We start from the raw sequence: 8,603 nt of genomic DNA on the forward strand, positions 1-8,603 counted from the left end.
ACCGCGACAGCCTACGTCAACGGTGGCCCGTAGCTTACGGTGGGACCATAGGCTACGGTGGTGAACTTCTGCCTTATAGTGGATTTTATTCCATTTTCATACTCGCCTCGTCGAGAAACCCAAATTCATATATTATTGGTCCTATAACTCATTTTCTAGCCCTGGATATGCCTGTTTTACATTAAGAGTGCACGAATCACTTCTGAACTCCCCCTATTGCTTCCTTTTTGCCTGTAACTCATTTCCTTGACATCCTAAGTGCTCCAAATTAGTTACTTTAAACGCCGAGCACCTGTAAACATAAAACCAATCAAAGTACTCAAGTTCGATACATATAAACAAGTAAAACACACGATATAAAACACTTAAAAGCGTGTTCTTTCACCCACACGCCACTTTGCAACGCTGTCAAAGGGTTAGTGCATGACTAGTCATGCCACTTAATGTTAACAAGTTTTCATGAACTTGACAGAAAGTGGTGAAGCATACGTCCAACTTGTTACTTGTATATATATGAAGGGTTGAGTTTGCCTCGTTTAATGAATTTTAAATTTGCGTCTATGAGGTTTTCAGGACTCTTAATGCCTCTGATTCTGCATGAACGGAGATAGCATAATAGTTACCATGTTTAAATTGGCTAGCAACTTATTCCATCCATCTCCAAGGGGGTAAGGGGCACTCATTGGTGCTACCCATGCACCGCCCAATCATGCTTTACTACCTCATTTCTATCCTTAAGTGTCCACAAACCACAAAATTCCTGGCAACACCTATCCACAAGTAGCCTAAAACTTTTTTTTGGTTTTTTATTAGTTCTTCAAATACAATAAAAGTAAAAAAATGAATCTTATGTGACAAACATTTATCATAGAATGAAATCATACACCACAGGTCCATCCCCATATGGGGGTGGCAGCGATGTTAACCATAGGTAGTACAGTTGTGCCTACTTAGAAAGTCAATTAAAGTTGAAACACAACAAACTTCACTTATGATGGAAATTATATTTTGTTATGTAATACTTTATAGTTATTATATCACTCAACATTGTATCATGGTTGTTTCCATTCTCATACTTTATACTTTAATCGTTTCAATATTGTATCGATCACGGATATGCTTTGCACTTCCCATATTCAACATTGTATCGTAGATATATTTTATGCTTTATATCCTTTGACATTATATCACAATTATCCTTCAACATTGTATTATCTTCATTTCACTTAACATTTTGGCTCAAAATATAGGTTACAAGAATAGAGCTGAAAACACAGGTGGAGACAAAGTGAATGGAAAGATACAAACACTTAACCTTTTAAGACACCATCACGCGTGCAATCTCATTTAGTTCTGGTCACCTATGTTGCTAATTAGTTGGTTTTATCATCATCCTTTTCATTGTAATCTTCTATATAAAGATACGTGGTTTCAGTTATTAAAAAATAAAATATTTTTGTTCACTTAAAGATTGTTGTCATTTTGCAGGCTGCAAGCCTCACACCGCCACATATTTGACTACAATACATTTTATTTGGGTTTGGGCTTAGAAACACACAACATGATCAGCTAGAGAAATCTTAAGATTTTGAAAGACTGTTGCTTAGTTCACAAGTTACCACTTGCATAGATGACAGACCTGGAAAGTTTCCACAACAAGCATCTTTGTTGCGACCAAAAGAAACATAGAAATGGCATGTAGTCGCTTTAACTCTAGTTGTATAGGGGAAGTATATATGTTGGCAACTGGTCCACCATTTTATGTTCATGACTTGTGCTTTTGGCACTTTCGAGAAGCCTGCCGAGAGCATGCCTAGCTAAAATCGAAGGTTGTTGTTGGAAGGGCATTGCCATCTCATGGTTCATGTTTATGTGAAGATGTAACCAAACTAGGAGAAGATGAGTATTCTTTGGTTCACGCATGAGCGGTTTAGCTAGGTGCTAGCCATATACTTGCAGAGTTATGTTTTCGAATTTTTCCTACCACTTGACATGAAATATAGTGCAGACTCACAAAACATGGTGCAAAAGCTAGAGTTGCATGCTAAATCCTTTTCTTTTGAATTTAGAGACCTACTGAGGCAGCGAAGTAATTGGAATGCCGGGGGGGGGGGGGGGGGGGGCTTTAAGTTTTCCTTTTTTAGTGTTATGCATAAGTGAAAATCCTGAGCGCCCCCCCCCTAAATTTTTGCAATCACCCGCGTTAAACTTTTGAAACCATTGAAAAGAAAAAAAAAGGTGAGTTTTGAATGATTGGAAATTTTTTCCGACAAGCACGACGTGTTAGAAAAAACTGAATGTTCTTTTGATAAAGGAAGAAGATGACTTAAAAGTAAAAGAAGTCAGAAAAGACTACATCCATTAAACCTTAACTTTTAATACTAAAGCCTAAGCCCTGCTTGCGGTGCGCACATATGATGTATATATGTGTGAACCCTCGGGTGGGCAAAAGTGAAATTGCACTAATTTTAACGTTATTTTACTAATCTCGTGAAAATAACGTTATAAGTGACGGACGGTTAATCAGGCATCATGTAGTGGCGTTGATAGCCGAAAGACAAGGGTACATGCACCGATCAGCCGGTGTCCCGATGATTGAGTGCTATGTGCCTTATGTCCAAGGCTTGATGCAAAACTACTATCGAGCCGGGGGTCTCACCGGAAGCAGCCTCTCTATCCTTATGGGGTAGAGGTAAGGCTGTCTACATCTTACCCTCCTCAGACCCTACCATAGCTTTGCTATTGGTGGGATATACTGAGTACGATGATGATGATGATGATGATGATGATGATGATGATTTTAATACTAATGCCTAAGTATTATTTATTTATTGTTTTCTTTTATTCTTCAATCTAGTTAAATAAAACTATCATCCGGTTTTAGTTTTTTACTTTATGGTTTATTATTTTTATTATAAGTTTTATTACTCATTCTAAATATACTTTTATACCAAAAATATAATATCTTATCATATCCATTGAATACAAATTATTAAAGTAGCATATATTAAAGGAAGCCAATTCTATTCTCACGTGTTGTACATTTATTATTGAATAAAGGTTACCAACATACTATATATTCAAAAAAAAAAAAAAATCTCTTCAAATCATGTTCAAAATGATTGCAAAAATGCTCTAGATCATTTTAGCAATATTCACTAACAGCTGGATTCAATCATTTTAGCAATATTCACAGAATGTTCAAAATGATTGCAAAAATGCTCTAGATCAACATCATTTTAGCAATCATTTCCCCAAGAGCTTGAGTGGCGTTATTACTAACACATATAAAATGTGTGAGGATGATGCTACTAAGCAAGAACATTGATCTAGTTACTGTAGAAAAAAAGGGCACTTAGAAAACAGAAAAGACAGCATAAAACAGATGGTCTTAATTCAGAGTACATCCATAAATTTTTTGGATCCTTGTCAAGAGAAATTGTGCAGCTAGATTCAGAGACAGTAGAGAAAGCTAATGCTCAAAGTGATTGCACAAACGAGGAAGATCAATTGATGTTGGCACAAAAGATATTTATGTGGATGATGTTATAGGCAAGAATATTGATGCGGTTACTGTAGAAAAAGAAGCCTTTACTATGGGGTTGTTTGGGATTTCTTATTTTCACCTTCTTATAACTTATAATTAGGAGAAGTCATAAGTTACAAATGTGTAACTTATCAACATTTTCTCTCACATAATTAGAAAACTCAAACACTTTTTTTTAACTTATCATAAGTCATAAGTTATAAGAAGGCAAAAATAAGGAATCTCAAACACCCCCTAAACAAAGGTGAAGACGCAAAACAGGTTCTGTTACACTAGAGGGCATCCAACAGTATCTTGGAAAGCCAATAAAGAAAGCATCCTGCAAACTTGGTGGTAAGTTCTTTTATATTTGTACCATATTCTTTCACGTATTGATATTGATGTATCCTTGTTCTTTTATGTAGTTAGCCGGTCTACACTGAAAAGTGTTTGTCGCAAGTTCAATATACCTGGTTGGCCAATGCCGAATCGCAATAAAAAAAAATATTGGCTGTAAATAATCAAGACTATGCCCTGTTGGCAAATAACATTCTCAACGTCCCAACTAAAGGGGTATTTGTCACACCCCAACCTAAGGCGGAAATGGCGGGGCGTGATCCGATTGCTCATAGCTCGAAGATACTATCAAAATATAAAAGTGACAATATCTAATTAATTATTTCTTTTTAATTATACACACAATATTCAAATACAACAAACAATTTAAATATATAAATATAAGCTCAAATAAAGATTAACTTGATTATATCCTAAGGTCTTGTCTACATGTTCAAACTTCAATCTTCAATACAAGTAACCTGCATATGCGTATAAATTGAATTTTGTCAACATAAAGTTGAGCGAGAATATCACCAGTTTTGACACAACAATATAAATAAGCATAACGTGATAAGTGCGGTAAATGTAATCAAACCATAAACAAGTATATAGACCATTGCCAAGCGAATCAGGCGTTGGTCACCAGCGGGAACACCCACTATACGAATGATTGAATAGTAATCCCAATATACGAATGATTGAATGGTAAGACACGTAAGCTGTGGCATCCCACATCGGTTGGAGAGGAGAACTAAGCCTTCTTTATAAGGAGGTGGATACCTTCCCCATCATAACGCGTTTTGGGCGCTTAATGGTAGTGGATGAGAGGAGAATTCCACAGTTAAGCGTGCTCAGGTGGGAGTAGTATCAGGATGGGTGACCTCCTGGGAAGTCTCCACTTGGGCAACCAAAAGCAAATTCGTGAGGCGATGGTAGTACGTCTCGGCCAAAGCGGACAATATTATGGTGCGGCGGTAGCTGGGCTGTTACATAAGCAAATAGCACATATGTTTGATTAAGTCATTCACAATAACACGTATGCATTTGTTTGAATATATATATATATAGTATGAAATACGGATGCGTACGCATATGTCCCCAAAACGTTTAGAAAAGTTTTAAAATAGGGGAATGATAAACTCGCCTGCTCGAATAAACCAAACGAGAATGATTACGACAAGAAAGTAGTAAGCACGCTCTTCGAGAATTACCGACAAGAATCCTAATTAACTAATATAATATTGTGAATGAATTATAAATGATGTAATACGTATAATGAAATTAGGATTTCTATGTGGATTGAGTTACAATTATGATTGGTACGTTATGGATTGAACGATTGCTCTCTAAGAATTATTATTATTATTATTATTCAACTATAAGAATCATTGTTTGTCATAAAATCGGGTTTACGACTAATTAGTTTAAATAAATATGAATTGAGACCTACTATAATAATAAACATTTAAATATATAATTATCATAAAATTTATATTTTAGAATCCTTAACAAAACCCGACGATAAAATATAATTAATGCGTCCAAGACGTTTAATACATTTATTATAGTTTGTTTAAAACGAATAATATATACATATATATATATATATGTATATATGTATGTATATATATGTATATATATATAATATATATATATATAATAAATATGAGCAAATTTATAAAGACGTTTGAGAAACCTCAATAGTGGTGTCGGATTTTAATAAAATAATATTGGTTTATTACTAATAAGATATATATATATATATACACATACGAAAACTCATAATGAGATTAATTGTCAAGAAACGATTAACTTTATGATGTCGGTTAAATAGAATATTGTTTACTTAATATTTAATATTAATTATAATATATTATAACCCAATTAAAATAAGTTAAAACATTGAAAAATAAAAATACCCAAAAATCGGCTGGCCGGGACTCGAACCCGCACCAGTGGCCGGTTCCATGGATTAACACACACACACCCTAGCCAACTGAGCTAGGGTGTCAGTTGATTATGAGTTATACACGATGTAAGATATACAGAAACAAATCAAGGCCAGTTTGATCATAAACCCTAAATTATACAATTGGTAAATCCGTTATTTGTTCATTGAATTAATGTTAGGGCTTACGTTTACTGATGTTAGACGAGTGGAATGCATTTTTAATTACCTTGGTTGATGATGAAATCAGGGAGAACAGCGAATCTTCACGGCAGCAAGAACATAACTCAATCAGCGGGGTTATGGCCAATCTTAATGCAATTAAGGTTAGGGGTTTAAGTCGTCGGGTTATATAGATGGTGCAGACGCGAGTAATTGATTTATAATCAGTCTTAAGATATATAATTGATTCTATGTTAAGTCGTTTTATTAATTATATCAATACGCATCAAATTTGGATCTTGTTTTTTAATTAATGAAGTCGGTTAAGCCGCTAATGGCAAAAGCAATCAAAATTACGATTCAATTCCATGTTTAGGACAAAAATTGTGGTTCAAGCAAGATAAACGGGTCACGGTTACGGGTATACGGGTCTTGGATCATGGGTTAACAGGTTTGGTTATTGGGTTATAAATATATTATACAGAAATTGCATTTTAGTCCTTGGAGATTTGAGGTGGGAACGATAGATGTTTAAAGTTTAGTTTTGGGCTAGAAACGTACATTTCCCAAAGTTAACTATCTCTTAAATAAATATAATAAACCAATATAAATTGTATAAAAATTTCTTGATAAACGTGATACTTTTCAGTGTTAAAATTTTCCGAACCTAAGACGGGTCGGGTTATGGATATAAGTTGTACGTGGAAAAACCGAGTTGTTACATATTTGTTTTTAACGAACCGCGACTAACGGATGTTAACTCCGTTAGTGATTTGCTGACGTGGACCTTATTCTCCGGCTGCATCATGCTGGAAACCCGTAACTCGCCTCCATTCTCCCTAATATCTTTACACCATCTCTCTCTCTCTCCTCATTCGTAACCTAACCGATGTGCCGTCGTCGTTGTCTCCGGCGAAGTCCACCCTCGTCAATCGTGCACCATTCGAGGTAATTGACACATCATTCGACTCGTTTTGATCCCCTTAACAAAGCCCTATGTTTATTTTGTAAATCTTGTAACATTGATTTCGAATTTTTGAAAATAAAATCGGGTTTGGTATCCAGGGATTGGCCATGAAAGAAGATGAAATCTGCTTCATTTTTTAGTTTCTGATTTGTTTTGAAGAGGGAGGGAGACGGTGTAACGATATTAGGGAGAATGGGGGCGAGTTACAGGTTTCCGGTGTGATGCGGACGGAGAAGAAAGTCCACGTCAGCAAATCACTAACGGAGTTAACATCCATTAGTTGCGGTCCGTTAAAGACAAATAACAATTAGTTGGTACAGCTATTAGCCAAGTTTAAAGTTAGGACTGTTATTTGCCAATATGATATAGTTGGGATTATTTAAAACCAATATTTTATAAAAAAAAATGTACACTGTTCCAAGAGAGAGAAAGAGAGAGAGATGTTGTACATTGTGCGGATTAACCTTTGACATCCTATTTTACATCCATACCACCTTACCAATTACTACTATCCATGAACACACATGGTTATTCTGCGCACATGTATATATTAAGGAAAAGATGTATTCTGAATTATGAACATATATGTATATCTATTTAAATTCTTTTAACGTCATATTCACACTACAACACAAGTATCAAGTATAAGTATACTATTTTTTAATTAAAAGTATCTTATTTATCTATTCTAATTTATAAATATACAATTTCATCTAACTCTATGCTTTGTTGGTTGTAAACTTTGCAGGAGTTGTTGTACGTTCTGGCTAAGATGCTTTTATGCTTTATTTGTTGTAAGTTATGCAGATGTTGTTGTATTTATTCCTTCTCTTCTTTAGTGCGGCAGGAGTCCGTTTTCTTTCCACAGGTCTCTTTTCTATATTAGTTCTGCATCTATTGTTGTCTTCTGGTTTTCACTTCCGATCAAATTTCTCTCACATACTATGGTTTGTTTGGTTTTCAGTTAACTAGATGACACTTTTGTGGTGCCTGATTTGACTATGTATTGTGTGTTTCGCAGATGTTGAAGAAGCTTGTGTATTCTATTAAAAACAATTCATAATACGAACATTTTGTCTTTGTTTCCTACAAAACAAAAAAATATATAATTAGAAAAAGTTAATGATCACATCAAAATTTGATATTTATCAATGTAGGTCAAAATGATAGGTTTTACTTTGGTTCACATCTATCAGCTGCCACAACAATAGAAATACTATGATAATAATGAGAATAAATTGCAAATGTTTGCCCTTTTAAATATTCTAAATGACAAAATGGCAAAAGACGTTTTTTATGTTTGACCTGATTTTCATTAGACGTCCTTTAATGAAAGAAATAGCAAAAGGCATAACTCATATTTCAAATTTGTTTCACGTAACGTCCTTTGTCACTAACACAATTAATTTTTCTTGTTAAATCTGGTCATATGCCTTGCATATGAGGTCATTATGGTCATTTTACCCCTTTAAGGACTTTTGTGTAATTAGACTAAAGATTTTGAAAAAAATAAAAATAAATAAAACTAAGATTTATCCAAATAATTAAACTTCTCTCTCTCTCTCTCACTAAACTTTCTTTCAGCTTTCTATCTCCAAATGAAAACCATAACCATCTATTTCCATCACCAACCACCACCACGTCGGCTAGCACCGTCTCAA

Source organism: Bidens hawaiensis, unplaced genomic scaffold, assembly GCF_021521415.1.
Source record: "Bidens hawaiensis isolate Kalapana, Puna unplaced genomic scaffold, B.hawaiensis_p1.1 tig00021137_1, whole genome shotgun sequence".
NCBI classification, from domain to species: domain Eukaryota; kingdom Viridiplantae; phylum Streptophyta; class Magnoliopsida; order Asterales; family Asteraceae; genus Bidens; species Bidens hawaiensis.